The sequence below is a fragment of the Dromaius novaehollandiae genome, chromosome 1, assembly GCF_036370855.1.
Source record: "Dromaius novaehollandiae isolate bDroNov1 chromosome 1, bDroNov1.hap1, whole genome shotgun sequence".
Classification (NCBI taxonomy): Eukaryota; Metazoa; Chordata; class Aves; order Casuariiformes; family Dromaiidae; genus Dromaius; species Dromaius novaehollandiae.
In genome coordinates, this window is record NC_088098.1 from 150,951,087 (window position 1) to 150,975,076 (window position 23,990).

The following is a 23,990-nucleotide window of genomic DNA, read 5'->3' on the forward strand; positions in this document are numbered from 1 at the left end:
TCAGTCTAAATACTTCCTGGCACTCTCGGGGTACTGGTGTTCCCTTCCTAGCATCTTCTCTAGCAGTCTTCATCTTACTCAGTTATTATGGAATACACGTATATACACAGCAAATATCTCTTAAAAGCAGCTCTTACGCTAAAATTTGCCTGCATAAGAAGTATATCAACAAATTTGAATGTTGTAGTGTGCAAAATACATCTGAACTTGACCTTTGAAGCTTTTGCTTTGCAAAGGGCAAAAGGGCCTAAATTCTTTGAACACTGTTACAACTTGTTCACCTAAGTCTTTCAAATACTACTGGCCTGCCCAAAAGTGTACTTTATCCTCTAAGATAGGTGAATATGAATAGGTGAATCATGAAGTATTGATGAACAGGGAAGAAATTTATGTAGCAAGATCGCACCTTATTTCAATTTTTTTGAAATGAAACAGAGACATTTTTGTATATGAGAAGAAGGTACACAGCGCTAATATAAAAAGTAAGAAAGAGGCATAAATTCTCTAGCTACAAAGCACAGGCTGGTCGCTGGTTGTCTGGAATAAGAAAGAAGAACCAAAAGCTGGATATTTCTGCAAGTGTCTTGTTCATACTTGGTTGCACCTTCCTTTGAAGTGTGCGGCTTTGATCACTGTTCACAGGACAGTGGACCAAGTGGACTTCCAGTGTGATGCAACTTAACATTCCTGTGATCCCAAATGCCACAGGATTCCTTCATGCTAGAAGACCGTCAGCATGATGGATAAACTTGGGAGACTTTTCAGGAAGTAACAGATATCCTAGATCATTTCGTCTTTTCTCTGAGAACTGGTTTTTTTTTCAGCTGTTGTCTTTCCTCTGCATTACTTTTGGTGTGAATAGGCCTTTATCTATTTTTACTGCACAGGCAAGTAGCCTCACTGAAAAGTTTATGAAACTGGCGAATGCGGGAATGACAGAAAGTTGATCAGAAACTAGCAACATGTGAATGAACATTGATTTCATCCAGCCTGAATTCATTCAGAGTTCTGTGACAACAGGACCTCTGTGTTTTTCTTCTCCAGACTTTACCCAAAAGCCCAGTGGGAACATATTCATATGACTGCTACAAACTGGAATATTCAAGTGTTTTATCCAGAACAGAGCTGTGCCAGGTTAAACCTGGTTCTCATGGACTGAAGTGTTCAGGACCAATTTAGCAGCCCTTCTCCAGCTTTGTGTAAGCTCAAAGTCAAAAACTGCAGCTGAGTGTGCACAGGCCTCCAAAGGCCCTTCACTGACTAAACAGTGTGCAGGTCAAAGTTGTCTTGAATGTGATCCTGTGATTTTCATTGCAGTTCTTTGTCCAGGATTATTGCTTTTAATTTTAACTGTTCAAAGTGATTTTTCTCTCGTTCTTGGCACAAACCAGTGTATAGGGAAATGCTTCTGTAAGGAAACAAAATCTCCTTCATTTTGTGGAATCCACTAGACAGTGAAGAATATTCAATTATACCCTCTCCAAATATATATTTAATTTCCCATGTTTCCAAAACTGTCTGATAATATTAGAATGCTCCTGCTTCTCACTGTCTTCAGTACGTATATATAGATATATGTATTTTTTTCTTTTACACTGAATGTTTCTTTTAAATTGAAAAATTGCCTTCACCACTTGAATAACTGCTATCAATGTATTTCATGTAACCATTGACTCTCCTATTAAAGTTCCTCACTCTTCATCGCAGCTGCTCTTGACCCCAAAATTATTGGACCTAATTAAAGTTCTTCACAGTTCAGCAACATTTTTTCAATTCTTATCATTCCATCACAGGGATGTTGACAAGATCAATAGAAAATGCTTTCTAAAAGTAACCTTTTCCTCACTGAAAAAGACTAAAAGTTTCCTTTTTGAAAGGGAAATATTTCCAAAAATTTCCACTCTCTTAAAATCACTAATTAGTTTCCAATTGAAATATTAATTTTGTCTTCCAAATAATTTCTGGTTGTTTAGTTTCTCTGCTCTGTTTCCCTCTAATTTTTTCTTTTAAAAAATTATCTCTCGTTTGTCAAGGAAGGCAATACAATTGCTGTGCATAGCTTATTTTTCATTTTTTCCTTTTCCATTACTTTGTCAATGGTACTCTACTTTGGGAAGCTGCAGCATGCAAAAGGAAAGGAAGCTGCTGGAAGAATTGTACAGTTGCCAGGATGGCCCAAGGCTCTTCTCTCACTTCTTGGACATGCATCTTTGCACAACACTGTGCCTTTTGATCATCAAATAGCAGGATTTTTCTGCCCCACTGTTCTTGGAGTCAGTCCTGAAATCTATCCAGAAACTTCCACTGTGTCAATAACTACTAGCTTGCACATTAAGTGATGCAGGGTGACCAGGTATCAGGTAGTCCATGGTCTGCTCTAGCAACCCAGTATATCCTGGGTAAATTTCAATATTCCAGTATTTTTTTCACTGGTAAGTGAGCCTAGCAGTCTGAAAGACTGCCTCTTACACTTCAAAATTTTTCTGCTATAGAAACTAAATCCAGTGAAACCCAACTTTCTGGGACCAGAGCCAGGTCACTCTCAGTTCAGTGGCCTTATCTGGGAATTTAGAATTAAGGGCTCATGCATGTCTCCTTTCAAGAGAGGCAAACCTCATTCTCTCAGTGATCTGTCCCTCAAATATCGAACTGGTGCTACCAGTAGACTGCATCTTTGCACACATGATGAGATTTTGCTGGCAAAAATTGCTGTAGAGTTTTATTCCTCCTTGACTGAATATCTGTCACTTCCAAACTGATGTTAATTGATGCCTCCTTGCTGCGGTGGTGGGAGTTTCAGAACAGATGTTAATACAGCAATGAGTATGTTAAGGAAATTTAAAACATAAAAAGACTAACTTCTACTTACATTCTATATATACTACTGCAGATTTATTGAAAAACAAAATAAAGAATATACTTAGCTGTAGTGGGTTTTCTGAGATTAACACAGTCCCTATATTTCTCAAACCAAAGCTGCATCAATAGACCTAATTCGCTTCTGCCATATGTAGAGTTTTAAATGTACCAGATCTTTTTTTTTTTTTTATGCACCAGGTTAAGGGCTAGGGTAGCACAGCCTATAGATAAAATGTTTTTATATCTAGTGCTATCATCTTACATGAAAGGTACCAGTCGGCTGAAGTTAGAAAATATTGCTGTTAAATTATTACACAGTATCTTTAAATTATGGCTTAGTGTTTCTGAAAATGACTGTATCATCCATCAAAGTATACTGTAAGCTTTTTAAATAAATGTATCATGTAAATGTATTTTGTAAGCTTACATGCAAATGCTTTTTTTTCATTTGTATTCATATTTAATCATAAGTCCATTATCTGAGAATCAAGATGGGATAAATCTAAATATGCAGCTTTTATATTGCCCTGTAACTTATACAGTATAGTTCAATATTAAGACTTTACTAGACAGTTACACAGTACTCAGTTTTAATATGGAATACTTCATCATGTTCATTATTGCCTATTTAGACTCATGTAAACTGACACTCCTGAAATAAGCAAGCTTTAAAATGTTAATATAAATGTTATGCCTCTTTTAATTGCAATAGACATCTCATTAAGTAATTTAATGCCACTGGGACCTCTTACCAATAAACAAAAAACGTATTTTGCCCAGCTTTTATATACACTACAATATGATGGAAATATTTTTTCCACAGTGAGGTTCACAACTTTCCCTTTGCTCTCCATATCATGTGTAAGCAAGCCCGAGAAGAAGATTGTCCCAGCAGGCTGTGTAAGCTGGTTCAGTCCAGGGCATCTTCAGCAAGGCTGTACCTGCCTGTGCAGCATCAACTAGCAGGACCTGGCGGGCACAACACCAGATGAACAAGAGCTACCTAGATCATGGCCATGGTGGAATTAGTTCTTCATCTAGGTGGAGAGAAAAACATGCATGACATTTTCATTAGCCTAGAAGGCAGAAACATCTGGTTACTTGGTTCAGCTCATCAGCAGGAGAGCCTGTGGTTGATTAGCCCTTCTCTCAGTAGTAGGCGTTACTACAGTCAGTGGGAATTACTAAACATGGTTTCAGGGGACTGACGTTAATTTGGCTTGCCAAAATAATATGCAATTTTTTAAGGTGTTTGTGTTAATTAGTTGCATAATTTGATGTGATGTGATTGGGATTGCACAAAGAAAAGCAGAATAGAGTTTGCTATTAGAAGCTGCAGTAGGAGAATCAAGAGGTGGCACTTAAATAGTGCTCAGTATGAATTTGCAGCAGTGAAAGGCCTTAGTTCATGATCTAATTACAATGGGATTCCCCTTCTCAAAAGCTAAAAGCCTTTTAATTCATATTTTTTTCTTTTAAGATGTTTTATTTTGACTATTATACTATTAATTCCTGTGCACCTACCATTCTATCACAAATTAAGTCAATTTGAGTATTTCAGTTTGGCCTGTTTTGTATAATATCCCACTTTTAGAGGAAAAGGAATATGTAAAATGATAAAATTAGGCAATTTGTAGTTTGTATAATTCCTTACTGTATCTCTCTGCCTGGCTTCTACTCTTCATTCACTAACTCTTTCACAACGGTTATTGGCAATTTAGACTTCTTTGCTACCTCAGAAATGCTAATCAGTGGTAGCACTGATGTCAGAATTACAATTTCTGTGAGGCTAACTGATAACTGTGTAGTCTGGGAACTTAGAAACATAGATGAGGTAGTCAACATCCTCCTATTGAAAGGGCTGGCTGCCTGCTGGGTGTTGGAAAAATTATGGAAGGTTACGCTGAAGGGTACTGCTGAGACCTCTGGCTGAATGGAAGCCAGGTTTTTTTAATTCCCTCAGGATTTATTAAGTAAGTATGGGATTAGATGACTGAAGCAAATCTCAGAAATAGTTTATCCCTCCATGTTTCTCTATTCTTCTCATCTTTCTCCTCTATTTGGACTGCAGATTCTTGGGGTGAGGGCTATTTCTTCTTATGTGTTTGCACAGCGCTCAGCAAAACAGGTTACCAGTCTTAGTTGCAGCTTCCAGACAAAGCTTTCATAGACATGCCAGTTATTTTAAGCAGAGGTCTCTCCCCTTCTCTGCTGCCCCACCTAATATTTTAACATTTCAGATTTCCTCCATGAGGCACGGGGTGGGTGGAAGTTTATTTACTATTATTTCCATGGGGAAGCAAGTCTGAGATCCAATATGAGGTATTAATATTACCCATATTTAACCACATACCTAATTTAGGAGATTTGTCTCCTTAGGCTTTTTGTGTAGCTAATGGCTACAGCTTCAGCTCATCCCTGAAGAAAGACTCTTTATCAACTAATTTAAGTGCCAAAACTTAGGTGGATCACACAACACTTAGGATTTCCATTTCTGTCTGTCTTCAAGAAACCAGTTTGGTAGCTATGTTGGAAACACCAGAGACAAACAGGGAGTAGAGAGCTTGTCTGCCTGCTTCCTGAGAAAGGTCCATGGGGGACTGAGGCTTCTTACAACTAGCTGGGCAACCTTCTTACACTCTGCTGAAAGTTTGCCTGAACCTTGCATACTGATTTGTAAACTTCTCAGAGATGTTCACAAATCTGAGAGTTGCTTGAAATCTCAAACAATGCAGGTTTTCTATGATACAAGGTTTCCTTATAAATGTTTCATAAAGCTCTCCTCTTTAAGTTTCCAAAAGGAGGTACTGCATAATTTATGGAAAGCTCTGTTCAACATCCAACCCTTGCAAAAAAGCTCTGTAGTTTAGGTATGACTTCATACAGAATAGTGAGTCCACCAAACACAGAAGACAGAAAAGTCATAATAGACTCCTTGTCTGAACCATCAAGGCTTGTGAGATATGAGCTTACTAGCGGGAAGTTTTTAAGAGCCTGAGGCACAGAAAGACTGGTGTCAAAGGAAGCGTGCGTAGTAAGTAGTAGAGTGGAGTTGGTATTACACATAAATAAAAGGAAAGTGTATGAATACAAAAGGGTATAATTCTATTGAGCAGCTTTAGTAACAGAAAACAAAAAAAACCTCTTCACTCACACAGGACAGCATTGAGAATGTCTGGATTGATTCCAGGTAATTTCCATTAGGTTCCACGAGGGTGCCAGTGTCCATCAGTGTGACTATCTGTGCAAAACTGAGCTGTCCATTATGATATCACCTGAACCCTTAATGGAATTAGAGCCTTATAATTCTCAACCTCTTGGTATTTATTTTCTATTTGAATATCAATTAGTTACTGAAACCATATTTGTTTACCTTGAACAGTCACTTAGTACATATAATGCAATTTATAGTTACTCTCTAGCCTCTTATGCACACTGCCTACCTTACTGACCAATATTGCCTGTTTCTGTTACTGCTGCAATTATCTGTCTCTTTGACTGTTGCCTCCTGTGTTACATCTAGCTTTCAGGGTTTTTGAAGAGTGAGTTTCTGTATTTTGTTCTGCATATTCTACCCGTTTATCACACTGGAGTCCATGACTGGGAATTCAATAATGTTAATACTAAACAATAGCGCTAGAATAGAATTAAGGCATCTGAGGATTGCTAAAAATTGAATGTATAATTTTCACTGAGGGCATTTCATATAAAGGGATGTTGTAAGGCCAATGGTTTAATTACTTGTCATAAGCCATTCAGAAACTTTAGTATAATAGACTTGAAAAGTTTCTTGTTATTATCAACTTCTGTGTCATATATGGGAAAATATCTCCTATATCAGAAAGATATACCCCTCAACCCATTATTAATTTAGAAAAAAGGACAGAAACTGCTTTAAGGACGCCTATTGTTTCAGATCAGGTTGACTTTATGATCTCATAATAAGAATACATTAACATTTTCATTGATGTAGAAAGCTTATATCCTTGCTTATTTAATGAAAGGCAGCAGCAATTTGTGGAAAAACAGGGCATAAGTACCATGCTCGTAACCGGGACTGATTAAGCCAACCTATACATCTATATTAATTCTAATAGAACTTCAAGAGAAATAAAGGGGTTCCAGTGAGCATGAAGAAAATTTTCAGATTTTACTGGGTATAAAAGAAGAAATGGCTATAGATACATATAACAAATTTTCTTTTTAAGAAAAACCTCCCTCTCTTTGCTTCCCTTTCTTCTGTCCCCTTCTCTTTGTCATGTGATATCAGGACTCAGGCAATTTTTCTACTTTGTGGTGAATTACAGAAGTAGCCTGTGAACAATTTCTGAATGAGTGGTTTTTAAAGTTAGTAATGATATTGGTAGTGAAGGAGATACAGAATATACAGCTGAGACTTATCTGGTACAACAAGACTGTCATTTCTCAGCCACTTGCATGCTCTGCGATATTCCCATATGAACTTCTAGACTCAAGAAACACAACAACAGGGTTTTCATCTGTCAGTGGCAGTAAGATTTCACCTGATACGTTCGCTCAGAATTTTTCTGAAGTGTCTGAAAGGTTTGGAGCATGTCGTACTATCATTTTTGTTCTTATTACCCATATATATTTTTCCTGTGAAATGTGTTATGACATGGGAGTGGCCAGTCCTGTGAAAGGTACAGTTCACTGCATAAATCAAAAGCTTTGCAGTAGAAATCACAAGGAAACCTAGAAGAGAAAGTGCTGAAAATACAGAAGAGTTGCTTGTAAGTATGGAGTCCTTTATAATTAAGGATTTTAAGATGCCCTTCATCTTCTGAAATAGGGCTGAATTCTCCATGCTTGATCTCAGTTCCAGCTAAGGTGATTCCATACTGGTTGTATTGAAGTTTTTCAGTTATTATAGGTTTGAATGAGAGTTTAAGTGGATAGTTTTCCCCATTAGAAAAAAAAATTTTAAATGTTGAAACATTTTTTTCCTGCAGTCTAATACAAAAGCTTGATCACTTAAATTTTAAAAATAGCATCTCTGTGTGCCCAGCTTTGTAACTATTAATTGTTAGATAAGCTATTTATAAGCATTTGAAAATATGCTACCTTTCATGCTGAGTTAAAAATTCCTTTTTTAACTTACGAAGCACAGACTTTTTCCTAAGAATATGTAAGATTTCAACTTTTCTAACTGAAAAACTTCCTAAGTTTTATTAAGTATCCTCTTATATTTGGATCTTGAAGATCTAAAAACTAACAAGCAAAGTAAATTTGAGGTGTTTGATTTTTATAGTTTTATAGTTATGGACACATTAGAGTTCTAGGTTAAACACTTTATTTGAGGATCTACAAAGTGTCAAAGCAAAGAAACAGGCAATATAGTTAGACTCTGTAATAATGTATTTGCACAAAGGTGGGGAATTTGGCCATTGGACCTTAATTTTCATATTCCTGACTTCTGAGAACCATGCTGGCTCGTCCAGTAGAGTCCAAACATATATTTTGTATGGAATTGTGCAATAAGACCCCCAAATTAAACAATCAAGTAATACAATTAAAAAGCTTTTTTTAATAAAGGTTTAAGAGGAATGAGGCAACAAGGATTCACCGTATGGCAACATTTCATTATGAAGCTCAGTTACACAGCAAAACTATCAGTTTTCCCTTGTTGCCTCCCAAGAAAATGCTGTTACTTTCCAAAAGGCATTATGCTCAATTAATCCCTCGTGGCATGGAAAGATGCTAGCTGCATGTTCCTCCACCAGGAGCATCTTGTGTACAGCAGAAGATGGCAGGCTAATTTGCACAGTTACCTTCCAGCAGGGATTTTGCCATTAGACCGAGTGTAACTCCAAACTTTTTCTTCACCTCTAACCTTCCCTTCCCTCTACCCCTTATATGCTCCTGAGCCATTTATTTACATGTAAAATCTGATAATAGCACCAGCTTTCCCTGCTTTTTAGTCTTTTTTTTTTCCCTCCAGATTCACTTTTTGCTTTTTCCCTGCCACCTTTGCAAAATCTGCCAAGAAGGCAGGGTAATTAGCCCTCACTGAGCCCATGTTCCTGGGTCTAGGTTACCAAGCTGCCTAACTTAAAACTAGCTCCAGGATCTCCATGCTACATGCAGTCACTTCTGTCTTCTGACTGCAACATAGACATAAATTTAGCTCAAGAACGCTTTGGAGGGGGAGGCTGTCTTTTCCTTACATGCTCAATATCTATTATGATGGAACCTGGCTTCTAGTTCAGGGCCTGAAGGCATATCACTACACAAATAATAGACAATAATTATAACAAAGAGAAAACTTTCATCACAAGAAACCTGATTAGCTTCCTGTATCCTGGGTAAAAATGTCCATATTTATATAAAATTATACAATTTTTGTTTTGTGTTTTTAAATAAAAAGCCAGTTAAGACTAATTCCCTGTTTCCCCTGATTTCTGCACAGATATATTTATGTCTCAGCATTCTAGTGATTTCCTTAGCCAGTGTTTGAAATGAATCTTTCAAATTACTGTATCATCCCAAATTTAAGATTATGGAATCTCCGCAGCAACAATTGCATCTGCCTAACAAATTGTTTGTTAAATGGAAATGGAAATGATCAACTACATGGATTATTCCTTGTGATATTCTTGCAATACAGTGTTTTCATTCATGTGCTGTTAAAGACATACTGTGACATACAGCAATGTTTGCAAGATACCCTACAGCTCCCAAAGGTATCATCACGAGAATTAGAGGTCTCAGCAGTTTCTTGAAGGGATAGAGTTTAAAGTAATATTTGTATATTACTTTCTTGTTTGAACATTACCCCTAATAGTATATCCAGCTATATTTCTTTCCTCTGTTCACTCATACAGAGATTGAGAGAGCCTAGAATAGAAGCAATTGACTTGTGTTAGACTTCCAGTTTTGAAGAATGGATGATTCAACCACTTAGAGGTCTGCTCTGGACAGTAATATCAGTCATATAAGCAATGCATATGAGCAGAAGCAGCTTTCTTTGGGTTAATTTGTAGAAACTTTTTGACATTCCATAGTGACCCAAATTAATGATATAAGCTTTTATTTTAACATTTATTTTAGTAATTTGGTTTAATTCCCTCTTTGGGCCCTATTATGTAGCAAAGATGACTGATTTCAGTGAATAAATTATTTAAGAAAAATCAATAGAGGAGACTTCTATTCCAAAATAATTGATCATGTAGATATCCAACAATATCACAAGAATATGGATGAGAACCAATTTAATCACTTTCACAAAAGTTTATATGCAGATCTGCCCTTGATGCATTAAATTTTAAGACTAATTTGATGAGATTTGTAATGTAGCAATTTTTTGTGATAAACAATTCAGTGGGAATTGGTTTTCCATTCAATAAGAGTCAGAGATACTGTTGTCACAGTTTTATACAGACTGTTCACTTGCGAATTCCTAAAATTCATTCACCTGTGGCTCACTGTTATTGAGACTACAGAATTTAGACCGTTCCCTATTGCTGACAAGCAAGTTCTGTTTGGTTTCTTGATGACATGGCAGAATGTGATTGAATCCAGGACAAACATGGTGAGAAATTACCATTAAAATTCTGAGATCAGACTTGCATAAACTACTGATCAAATAGTAATATAGTTATAAAATATATAAACTATATAAAATAGTTAATTGCATAAATTTATCTGCTACCAGCTTAGTGGAAAATTCAGCATGTCTTTGCTTCTTCCTCATCAGCAAGTAATGTTTTCAAGGGGCTGATGATGGACCAGTCCTTCTTGCATTCTAGTATTAGGGACAAGTCTTTCATCTTAAGAAGGATGCCTCACCTTCCCTGAGCTTCCCATCCTTCATTCCTACCACCCTCCCCAAAAAAGCCCCTATCTTCTTCCATCTCTTCTGCAAATTTGCCCACCTCTTTCTATTTACTACCAAATGCCCCCCTCCCACACTTCCCATAAGGCTGGTGAACCACACAACACTCTTCTCCTCTCACCTCTCCTCCTTGCTCACCCCAAGGACTCAGTGGCACAAGTGTGGGGATGGCCCATGCCGACCTCACCAGCCCGGCTGCTTGTGTGTGCACTGACGCTGGCGTAGGTGAGATTGCCAGCCTAGGGTGGCCACCAGCCTAGGGTGGCCACCAGCCCTGCAGCTCTGCTGGCTCCCTGTCTCTCTCTGCTGCATGTAGTCTTCTCCGCTCCATCCACAGGGAGTGGAGCATAGAGACCGCCAGCCGCTGATCATCAGCAGCCATGAAGAGATATATAGTGACAGGCAGCACAAAATTGATGACACAAAAATGATGGACATCCCAATCTAGGACTACACTTCCATAGGTGCACACAACCTGTTTCTGGTGCTGCAGCTCCTTAATGAGTGCATTACTGCTTGCTCCCTCCCCTGTTTGCATGTTGGTTACAAGCTGTTCAGAGCAAGGGGTTGCTTTCTTAAATGATTAAGCAATACTTAGTACAAAGACCCTGCAAAGGCCTGCCTAGGCCACACCACAGAAAAAAAGCTAGTAACAGATAAATAAATGGGAGACTTTGAAAATAAAGGAAGGAGGCAAAATAGGAGTTGATATAATAAATGGGTGCCAAATAATAGCAGGGGTCAATCAGGAACTTATATCCTCCCTGTCCTATCATTATTTGAAGGTAAGGAGATATGGCCAGAAAGTGAAAGGTTGACTTTGGAAACTGATGAAAAGAAAACACTTCCCCTCCCCAGCCACTGTGGATAATTAGCCTGCAGCAATAATTGCCCTTGTGTGACACTGAGACCAAGCACTGTCTGAGATAGTTACACAAATGGTACAAAATACTTGTGGTTATCTATTTTGTAAGAGCGATATTAATCCCATGCTTCGGGTTTTAAGTCAGTCTCTGTTAAAGAACAGAAGGAGACCTGATATGCTGGTAGTTTCAGAGAGATTGAATGTTAGACCTGGGAGACTTACAGCCTGATCCTATGTGTCATATTCTAGAGGAAAGAAGAGAAAGGGCATAAGACAGAGCAAAGCAACAGGAAATAATTACAGGCATCTTTTCCAATCATATGATTTATGTTGCTGGTTGTCACCAAGGTATCTGAGTTCTTCTCTTTCTGAAAAAGAGCAAGGAAGAAGCAGAAGGCTGGAGGGTCAAATGTGGTAGGAAAAAGAAAAAAGATGCAGCAGAAGAAAAAAAGAATTTAAAAAAAGGGAAAGAAAAAGTGTAAAGCTGATGTACAGATATGCTCTCTTTCTACTTCATTCTAGTTTAATATTTCAGAGAGGGTCTTCAGAGTTTTGATTTATAGACTATGTATTTAACTGTGTTTTATAGAAATATGCTTTCGAGGATCATTTTCTTTGGCTTGGGAGCTACCTTCATCATTTACCTAGATGATTATCAATGTACCAGTAAGTCTGTGTTCCCAGTTCTATTTATAATACTGAGTGATTACTGGAATTAACCCTAGAAAAGCATGTCCAGTTATTAGTAATTTGTGAAGGACATATAATACCATGTTGTGTTACAGTTAGCAGAAGTATTTATAAACTGACCACTACTTGTGTCCAAGTTGTAAAAATAAGTGAATTCTATCTACTTAATAAAAAATCTATTAGATAAATTATGACTGAAAGCTATCTAATGTTTGCATGGAACAAAAGAGATAGCAAGAGATGGATGAACCATTCTGGACAGAACAGGAGCCAAGCCAAACATTTGTTGAGGTTTGAACAACTTTGGTTTGGTCTTGCTTCGTTTTTCCTCCTCATGTATTTCAAGGTTCCCACCACCACCTAAAAAGAAAAAAAAAAAAACTGATTTCATTCAAAATACTGTAAGAAAGATTATTCTTGTTACATTTCTGATGCATCAGAAATAGTAACCAGATGGAGTCTCACCTGAAAACCTGAACAACATGGTATGAAGTTGATCAGTGTCATTACATTTGCAGTGAAGCTATTTTTGAACCAGGTGTTGGAGTCACTTCTTTCCAATATTTCCTGAACTCTCCTTAGTTCAAGCAAACTTGATGACTTTCAAAAATTGCTCTTTAAAAAAAGTAGCTCGGGAACAGGTTGTCTGCCCAGAAGTCAAAAGTATTGACTGAAAGAACAGTATGTCCACCAATCTAAGTAATGTTCCACTGTGTAATTCTTCCCCTGTGTTTTCAGGTTAACTGACATCATTGTTTTGCAAAAACATAGTAGGGAGCTCCAGTAAAACCTTAAAACATAAAAAATTAAGTCTGGGACAGAAATATCTTATGCATGTATCTGGTGTCATCAAGTTACTTGACTGTTTCTGAGTTTTGTCTAGAAGGTTGTTGTGCATGGCCTGGTGTTCGTGCAAGACAGTAATTGCAGCATAAACAAGTAAAGAATAGATGTATCTTTTTTTGGGTTGTTTGGCTTTCTATCCTACTGTTTTCTCCTTTATATTAGCCCCTATTCCATGCCCCAGGGCTCCTTACCAACTCCTCATTAAGGCATACACCTTTGTGTGGCTCTATATCAGCCTCCTGCACTGCAGCAATTAACCCATTATAGTACCAAGCACATGTTTTTTGCAGTATTTGTTCAAATTCCTAATATTTTGTCATTGCATGCCAGGTTTTAAAATGAATTTTGAAGGAAATGAAAGATATGTTGAAATACATCAGATTTTTACCAAAAATAGATCATTCCATACTGCCCTGACAACTTTCTTTCATAAATAATAGGACTTTTTTGAAGAAAGAAATACAATAGATCGCACCTCTGTCAATTTCCATAAATCATACTATAAGGAGTTGTGGGGGAGGGAAATTAGTTAAACTAGAGAAAGCAGAGATCAGCTGGAAGAATTGTAAGGAACAGACTGAAGAAGAGGTGTCCGTGGGTTGTGCTGAAAAAGGATCTACTGGGATGTACTGAAGTTAGTAATGGGGTCCTACGGAGACTACTTTTAGGACCGATCTTTTTGTATGGTCACATTTTCATTAATAACCATGCAAGAGACAAGGAAGTATGTGCTAAGGAAATTTGCTGGTAACATAAAGCTAGGAAAAACTACCATGGTTGAGGAGAGAGATAATATTGTAAAGAGAGAAAAGGAAAAGGAAGCAACAGGGGAAGAGAAAGGGAAGGAATAGGAGAAAGGACCAAATAAAATGCAGTAGCACAAATTCAAGATGATACAATTCAGGTCTAAGAACAAAAATAATAAAGTAAGTAGTTGTTTCAGGCATCCACTTTAGGTGGATGGCATAGCTTCAGCAGCTGGCTAAAAAAAAGATACAAGTTAGGTATTTAACTGATCTGGATCACATTCCTTGTTAATAAAAGTGTGGCTATGAGCCTTGAATAAATTGTGGCTATAAAACTGTGTGATGACACAATGTTATCTGGCAGTGCTTTTTCCATTTTTCATTGAATGTTGTTGTTTTAGGCAAAGCACTGCGGTACAGTGTACAACTTTGGCCACCCATGTGCAAGAAAATTAATTCAGACTGGGACGAGCATGGAGAAGGTGTGCTGGGATGAAGAGGAAAGGCTATCTAATAAGGGAGACTAAAAGTGCTTCACTTGTTTACACAAACAAAACAAAGCCTGAGAGGGAACATAATCACTGTCTATAAATATACAAGGAGGGAGAAGAGCTATTTAAAGGACAACATTGACATGAGGACAAATGGTTATAAGATGGCTGTGAATAAACTTGAACAGGAAATTAGGAGGAAGCACAGGCATGGAACTCTGGAACAGACCTCTAACAGAAGTAGGGCAAGTGAGAAACTTAGCTGGTTCCAAAGTGAAACTTGATCATTTCATGAAACCAGTTATGTGATGTGTAGTTGACAGCAAAAGCTGGGAATTGAACTTGATGCAGGAGGACCTTTTAAATCCTATTTCCTATGTTTCCAGGGGAAGCTGATTTAAATCTTGGGTGAGAGAAGACTTAGATGCTGATAACAATAATTAATACCCTACACTCTAGTAATACCTTTCCATCTGCAGACCACAAAGAACTTTGAAAACATGTGGGAATTAAATATCTAAATATCCACCTGTGCTGTTATTGTTATTTTGCAGCCAGGAAAGTGGGATGCTCTGAGCAACTTGCTTTGCATCACTTGGAAAAGTCTGTGAAAGTGAAGAATAGCCCAACACATCTCTAGTTTTAAGAATAAACCTATAGTTCTGAAAATTGCCATCATGTTTTCAAGGCTTTTTAATTTGACAAAATGTATGAATTGTATACAATTGCCTGTACAAAGCTATAAGCCATATGCTGTTTAGCTTAAAATGTCAATGAGCAAGTCAGCAACAACAAGAAAATGAAGGTGTTTGTAATTGTTGCATTTAAAGAGCATTTAAAAAAATGAGAGCCATCCTCCAAACATGTACGTATCTTCAAAATCAGAACAACGCTGTATTTCATAGTCATTAAATAATGTGTCACGTAGCTACAAGCAAGAATCACATAGCTTGAAAAAATGTTGTTTTCTTCCTGGGGAGTTGGAACAGCACCAGTTTCATGTGTGTTAGTTCCCACTCTGACTTCCTCTGGGACAGGCACCAGGGGTGGCGAGGGACAGGGAGAAGTTCCTCCCCGGCTCTGCTCCCCGGCCTGATACTCTTCCCTTGGAAACCTGCGGAGCCGCAGCCACCCTTTGCCTGCATGCAGGTGGGCATCCAGCCCATTAAGGAGACTGAACACACCACCAGCTCTTTCTGGAGGGCTTGAAGTCCCCTGCATTGCCCTCCCCTCTTCCACCCCCAAATCCTTGTTCCTTCATATTCTTCCCCTATAGCAGTTCCTGCCAGGGCACTTCCAAGCCCCCAGCAAAGGGGAACCAGCTGGACTCTGGTTCCCATGTAGAATCACACACAAAATACCATATTCAGCCCATAAAAAAATATATGCTCTGTTTAAGTCAAAGGAAACTGTGCATGTGTAGCTGAGCACAGAAATTGGCTCTAGCAGTATGTAGAACCTGTTCAAAGCAGATGCTTGGAGCAGTTAGGACTGAGCACCCACCCAGGATAAACCAGCTTTAGGACTGAAGACTGTATGGTTCAGGAGTTTCTGCACCAGCAGTTCAGTAACTCTGGGGTAGCAAGCGACGTCAGGCTAGGGGGAAAGGAGGGATGGGAAAGGGGCACAGAGATCTGAATCCACTCCTGAGTCTGAGCCCAGGGGCAGCTGCAGGTGATGGGTAAAGGATGTGTCAAGAAAGCCAGTTATTTCCTAGGTGACTGTGATTTACTTGTACCCTTCTTTACCATTGAGAAAGATATAGCCATATAAAGAACCGATGATTAGACTGTCTCCCTCCCCGCACCCTTCACACAGTGCTGGGTCCCCCAGACTGCAGTCCTCTGGTAGACAGACCACGGAGCACTGTTTTGCCAAAACTCAACAGTGGGGCCCTGATCCTTATAATACAAATAATAAATAAATCACAGCAATTTACATACACAAAAAGGCTAGAATCTGACCATAAAAATATATGCTTTGCTTAAGTCAAAGGAAACTGCACGTGTGTAGCTGAGCATGGAAGTTGGCTCGAATCCCACTTGTAACTAAGCCATGCATGTGAGGACAGAATAGAGCCCATTGTCTCTTGAGAGCTTTTTATTTTTCCTTTGTTGTTCTCTAGGACATGAATTACATAAGCTGAAAAACAGAATTTTCTTCAAATATAGCATGTCTCTGATAGTCAAGGGTTTTTTGTTTTTTTTTTTTTAATCTGTTAAGCTTTAAAGACTGCAGAGAAAAAGTAATGTATGTCTACAATCTCTTCCAATAGTCCTACCCAAGGAAATTAGTTTAATCTAATGCAGATGATCCCCTGAGCAGTCCCTTATCGAGTTCTGCCCCAAATCGCTTCAGCTGAGACAGGAGGTGAAGGGTTTCCTCCCTCAAGTTCCCACATAGCTTTTTCAAGGTCTTGCTTTTCTACAGTGCCCTTCAGCGTCCTTTCTGGCTCTCCTCAACTTCTAATATGATTTTACTGGCCTCCCCTTGGCTTCTGCTGCTGCCCCTTTTTAAAGGCCTTCCTAAGGGCAGAATGGGGTATAAAAATAAATGCAGTTTCCAGCCATATTAACTTTCCATCAGTTTTTCTGTAGAATTTTAGTGGCTTAGTGCCCATCCCTTCCTATTCCTTCTCTCTTACCATTTTTCCCTGTTTCCCCAGAAGAGCTTAGTGGAAACCCAAACAGAAAAGCAGTGTCATGAAAGCTGTTTTCCCTACTTTTCTGGAGAAAGATGATAGCATGCGAAGGATGTTTAGCCCAAAATATATTTGTGGCTGCTGCTTCTGCCCTGAGACACTCTTATGATCTCAGATCAAGGCTTTCAGAAAGATCTGTATGTATTTTTGCTCAGGGCATCTGCTTGGGTTCTGGATAGGGCTCCTAAAATCTAAAGAGGAGCCAGCTGGAAAGCCTGAGGGGTGTCTAAAGGCTGCGTTGTGACTGCACAAACTTATCAGCAGTCTTCTAGTCACTGGCTTTGTCTCCTTCTCTCACAGCATCACTAAACATCTGAAAGGGCTTCATTGAAAACACAGAACTGAGTCACTAAAAGCAAATCCACAGCCTGTGTTAACAGTCTTCATCCATCCATTCTTTTGCATCCCAAACCCAAATATCAAAAACTAAGGTGTGTCCGTTTTGGTTGCAGATCAGCTCAGGGAGAGCAGAAGGCCATGCAGAAACACGAGATAATCTGCAAAACTAAAAAAGTTCATGATGAGCTGAATGACTTAAAGGCCTTTTATCACTGTTCAATAATATTGTGGAATGGAATAAAACACTGAAAGAGCATATGTTTACTTATTATTTTCAATTTGAGCATTCATTTAATACGTATTAGAGGGCTCAAATGCAACCACATTAGTGGCTAGGAGGTGCACTTCGCTGTGAGCTTGTGGGAGGTCTTGTGCTTGAAGACACTGAAGTATTTTGCTTTTAAATGCTCTGTGCTTTAAAAAAAGAGTTATGGGATTTAATTAAATTGGTGGTCTGGCTGGCTTTTTTCAGTCAGAAGTTACACATAAGCTGTCTCCCTCTCTCCCTCTCTTTCTCTCTGTCTCTCTCATTTTCCCTTGCAGAAGGTTTTGCTAGGCATGTACATCCATTTCAGAATCTAATCATAGACAACTTAAATCTTTCCAACATTACCCACATTAGTAATCGCAAAATAATAAACATGACAAAATTCAGATTAATAGGGCATCCTGTGTAACTCCTATTGCGGGAGAGCCCTCTGGAATTCTAAGCATAATAGGTCTGTGTTTATTTCTCAACCAACAGCATAATGTGACTGATTTACAAGAGTTTAACTCAAGTGTTAATCTGACAGTGACGAAGAGCTTCTCAGTGGCAGAATCACTTACACTATCATATTAGTTGCCTCCTCTATTAAAGCAGTGTGGTCGATAATTGGAATGCTTTTATGTCTAGTGGTTCTGACAAGGCACTCTTTAGGTCACATATGGGCGGTCTAGCTTGCTGCACAGCTGAACAGTGGCAAATGATTTAAACTGAGAAAGTATTGTTCTGCTCGTATTATGGAGCAAGGGCAGTTCAAGGAAAGTAAGGCTCTGCACTGGCTACCTGCTGGTGTGTAGTAAAATAAGATGGACATGATACTGGGTTGGGAGTACAATTAAATCTATTTTGCACCAATGTGTTGGTGGACAGATGAGTTTCCACATGGCAGAGCTTTATGATCTTTAAGGTAGACTGAACTAATAGATTGGTGTGGAGTGCACTGAAGTTACTAAGGATGAGAAAGCAAGCAGCAGTACATTTGAACTACAGGTTTCTCATATGCTCCACGTCATGCTGAGTTTTTATAGCTCCTGGCTTTCAAAAAGCCTGTTTCAAAGAGGTTTGCGCTAGACTGGGCATGCAGTTTTGCTCTGCAGATATTGTCGCTACCGATTTAGTGGAATGCAATTAGGAAGCCTAAATTAAGTGGTAATGGAGAACCAGCTCTTGAAACTGGGGTTTCCACGGCAACCGCTGCTTACAATACAGCCTTCAGTTAGTTTTCCCACTTTATCTGCAAAATGCACAATTGAGCTTTAAAACAGCTTTGTGCTGAAAAGCGCACTGTAAACAACTGTTTGCAATGAGAGTTTTACACTGTCTTTAAATACAACAAGCTATCAAATAAAATTTACTTGTCCACACTAATAAAAAAAATCCATGCAGTACAAAACACTAAAGGGTCCAGAAACTTATCATTCATTTTCAAAATTTATGTATAATACAAAAATTCAAGATCTTGTGAGTCTTCAGTTTGTCTTTTAAGTCTTATCATTATTGCTCAATTTTAAGTCACATAATCCCATATCTTGCAGTATTGAGAAGCACTGAGCATTTTGGTTCAGATACTATATTTATCGCAATAGTAGTGCTATATAGTTATAAAGTGCTTTTTGTCTAATATGAACTAATAAATGTGCATTTTCATTAGTTTCTTTCACATCTAAAAATCCTTCACATTTTTTTTAATTTTTTCCCTCGATGATGTATTATTATGTCCTTCACAAATGTTCATATTTTATGGCAAAGTAACACTGTTCCTTTTCTGAACTACTTAACATTCTTGATTGCTAGGACCATCACCCAACTTTTGCATCTTTTCAAATGTAACCTCAGGTAATTAAAAATGTGTAAAATAAGGGAAAATGAAATAGATGATATTAAGGTAATATGTATAATTTATATTGACTACCCTTTTCATGATAACGCCCATCAAATTGAATCTTGAAGCTGAAATTGCATATTTGCATCCCGTTGTTTCTCTCCTGTTGTACACTCACTAGTCTTGGGATTAATACTGTTAGGTGAGCTGTAAGAGTTGAGATCTTGGCAGTTTTTAATTTTCCCTTTTTTACTTCTATACTTTACTTATTTGTCTTGATCAAGGGAAAATCTCAGAGAAAAAATTCTATGAACATCACCAAGAGAATTTAAGAAAACACATCATGTAATTCCAATTTTTTGCCTATCAGCTGTTAGAGTAATCTTTTAAGGTGGTATTCTTTGTGGGGAAGGGAGGGAAAAGAAACTAAGGCTCTTACAGCTAGCCAAAACACACCTGATTTGCGTCTCAGCTGAACTACAGCAATCCAAGTACCTTGCAGCATCTTGAGCCTGATGCACTTGTGTGTGCATGTGTCTGTTATAGCAACCACACTGGGTCGATGCAGAGAGAGCAGGTGAAAGAGAGAAAAATGGCGTGGGGGTGAAAGCAGTGGTGGGGGGGAAAGGAGGAGGGGTGCGTGGGTGCCTCCTCAAAGGATCCCGTCGGTCAGTGGACTATCTCTTGGCATTGGCAGCCATGTATGAATTCAGATTTGATAGAGTCTCTGCAGGCTTTGAACGTGCCAGGCAGGGGAGCTTGCCCTTCACAGTAAGGGTGTACTTTCAGCCGTGGTGATCAGGTTGTGCGAATTCTGATCTGCTCAAAACAGCCTCTTCAGCGCTAACTGAAAGCAGGATGAGGATGGGAAGGCTTATTGCAAAGTTCGCATCTCCTCCACTGTATGCTGTTACTAATGGGAGTTTCTGCTGTGATGCGTAGGCCATAAAACACATGGCTGTAGAGATCGTGCAGGGTGAACAAATCAAAGAACTCAGTAATAAAAATGATGTGTGTGCCAATATTATTTAATATTAACTTGTGAAAATTGTTGAAGAAACACTTCTTTGTCATATATCAGAATTGGCTCTAAAGCTGAATCAACGAATTAATAGGGTTATTTGTAATGATATTGTCCTCATACAGGCTTTATTATTTAGGAATCAGAGTTCAAAATTGTAATTTCTTTAATGATTTTTCATAACATAAATTATCCTGCCTCAACTCCACCGTCTAGAAGGCAAGAGGAGAGGTTGAGCTGGTCCCCTTCTTCATTCTTACACAAAATCTGCTCGTTTGGACTGGTCCCAAATTTTAAAGAAACAAGTTCCTGGAAGAAACGCAGAATGCCAGTGCGCAGAAGACTTTCACAGGGCATCTCGTTTCAACACTGACTGCCTGTATTTTATCGAAGTACTAAAGGACACGTTGAAATTATTTTGTTCTGGCAACGGCATGCATTGTGATGTGTATGCATTCAATTGCACTTGACAAATCTTTGGGGCAAACAAAATGGTCTAATATAAGGAAATATCTTAGCATATTCCAAAATGACATTTTTAGACCAAACGTGTTCAGCTGATTTGCCTTCTCCAGAGCTCACTTTTGAATCCAGGCCAGTGATAAGTACGGGAGCAGCCTCTCGCAGAAGGCCATGTGGGTCAGCAGTACTTCCGATGGTATTTCCTGCGCTGCAGAGCCTTGTACCTAACTGTACAAATAGCTCCACATGGCATCCTGAGAGGGTGCCAGGGAATTTTATGATCACATGCCAAGTATAGTTGTCAGGTTCCACTCCACTGCTGTGTGTGTGTGTGTGTGCTCATATGTGTGTGTGGCTGGAGCTAACTTCAGACTGAGTAATTACCATAATCCAAACAAGGCCTTTACCATCTTATTTGCATTCAGCCAGCAGTGCTGTTTTTATCAGCACCACTACTGAATTGTTGCAAAGTTTTAATTATCTTCACAACTCTCTCCTTTTTTTATTCTTTTTTTTTCCCCCTCCCTCCCCCCTTGGATTGTGTTTGGATTTCAGCAATCATCCCCCTGTGGCAGCAATCACGTTTCTGGAATAAGAAGTCTTTTCACTTTTTCTTCTTTAGTAGTAGTTTATAGTATCCGACCTCAAAGACTGATCAAAGTGGGGACAGAGATGGAGGGAGTAATTAGTAATTAATGCCTAATGTTTTTCTCAGGAAAAGTCACTCCAAACATCTCTTTTTAAATTTTATTTGATGCCCTGGTGTAACTTTACACGTGTGTAGGCTTGTTGAACTGAAAGAAACTATTTCCTATGCAGAAAGCTACCCCCTTGCATAAATGTTTGCCAGACTAGAGCTTTAGTTGTCATGTTTTCTGTATTTCCATAATCTTTTGATTTAGGATTAGTATAAAATGTATCATGTCACTTATATTTGCTCTCTCTCAAACACTGAGCGTTTTCAGTATTTTAATGCTAAGTTAGACAAATTCAACCTTGAAATAAGACACCGTTTCATAGAAGTAAGGGTAATTAAACGTTAGAACAGCTTACTCACGGAGGAGGTGAACTCACCATAGCTTGGAGTCTTTAAAATGAGATTAGACATCTTTCTGAAAGACATGATTTAATCCAGCTCCTGGGGAAAGATTCTAGTATATGTACATGGGAGGTCAGATGAGATGATCTTAGAAATCCCTTTTGACTTCTAAGCCTGTTGGGCTAGAAATCTGAGTTTGGAAATATTTCAGTTCTCATGTAAAGATCAGCTATAATATCTATACAGGAAATACAGAAATCATTTTTCAGGAAAATTACAATGAAATAATTTTGAAAATTTTGTGTTGTCGTCTGTGGACAGTGAGGTTTTGTTTGCTGTGTTTTGCTTTGCCTTTTTTTTTTTTTTTTTTTTTTTTTTTTTTGCTTTCATAAGTAGTTAAAAATCACAAAGGTTAATGTAGATTTTAAAACTCTGGTATGAGATTACAAAGTAGAGGAAAAGATGGCTTTTTAAAGTGAAGTAATCTATGTCCCGATAATATGCAAAAATGATTTCTGGTCTCCTAATTCTTCAGGTGCAATGCATGTTTTAAAAATAAGCATAATTAATATGTTTCTAAGCATATAATGCTATCATTGTATTTAGCTGCTCCTCTTTTATGAGGTTCATGCATCAGGTTACTCATAATTGCTATAAACAGTATGGTAGTTGTCTGTTCTTCTGAAAAGTGGACAAATTCTGTTTAACGTCCATTAGACATTCATTTTGGTATAGTTTTGCCTCATGGACACCTTATCCTTATTTTCCCCTTAAAAGGGAAACAAAATTAAAGGTAAGGCCCATAAGGGATTTCTCTTTAAATCCAGCAATTTATGCATACTACTAAGAATCAATGCTCTGTAAGCTGTCTTGTGTTCTGCAATAAATTCTAGCTTTTATAGACTTTTCCTGAACCAGGTAGCTGCTAATGCCATAGAAATTGATTATTTGTGGTGTTCTTATCACTGCTTAAAATATCTAATTGCTTTTTCTCCACAGATTTGGATTTGGCTTGCTTGATGCTGGACGATTAATGAAGGAAGCCCTAACTGGACAAATGTTGGTCTCCTGAGACAATGTGTTGTTGATAACAGGTCCGATTTGAGCAAGTCTAGTCAAATTCAATTTTAATAGTATTTAAAGGCACCCGCAAGACATATTGTGGAGTTCTGGGTTGGTTGGTTGGGTTTTTTTTAAGTCTGTGTAGTACTAAAGTTTATTCCCATGAAGTATAAAGCTTTGCAAAGCAGCAGTACTGACATTCAGTTGCAGAGACACTTATTTTGCTTCAGTTTAGCAAGCTTTGCTCAGAACTGCCATTATTCCTTCAGACTTACTGGGGTATGTAGTTCAGCACTGTATGACTGTTCCTATGAAGAAATTATTGGACTCTAATTATTCTGAACTCTAAAAATTATGGATTGAGGTAAAGAAGAGACAAGAAGGTATTGCAATCAGGTCTTAGTCTGGTGAGGGAAGTCTACTTTAAAGGCAGCTAATCCTTACACCAAAAGCTGTACGCAGTTGCTGCTACTGTGGGATTTTTCACTTAGCTGTGACTGTGTCATTAAATTTATGTGAAGTACATATCATTTTCCACTGCACTACCAAATCAAGATAACCACCAAAAATCAAATCACTATCTTACTGGATTTCAGCTTTGAATGCAAAATTCAGCTCATAGTTCAGTCACAGCTACATCTGAGAAGGAAAAAGTTCTCCTGTCCCACTAGGATACTGTATTCCAGTGTGTTTCCCAGCTACATCAAGATGAAGCCATGACATTTAGAAGTTTCCAAAAAAAGGCGGGGGGCAATATTGTGATGGTTAAGGTGTTCATCCAGGTGTGTAGGAGCCCTCATTTCATGCCAGCCAACCTCCTATGTCACAGGTTTTCACAGGTTATTTGCCTCAGCCAGTAGGGTTTAGAGTACTTTCCTCCTTTGGATAGCTCTCTGTTTCTAAAAATAGGTAAAATAGAGGGAAGAGAGA

The 23,990-nt window shown here is 38.3% G+C and overlaps 1 long non-coding RNA gene across 1 annotated transcript in view; it reads left to right on the top strand.

Moving 5' to 3' along the window:
- Positions 1–23,990, top strand: part of LOC112984953 (uncharacterized) — a 180,554-nt gene that overhangs the window by 104,450 nt on the left and 52,114 nt on the right. Inside the window, exon 4 of the long non-coding RNA XR_010386366.1 lies at positions 22,998–23,092. This is a non-coding gene — a long non-coding RNA (uncharacterized LOC112984953). The remainder of the gene's footprint in view (positions 1–22,997; positions 23,093–23,990) is intronic.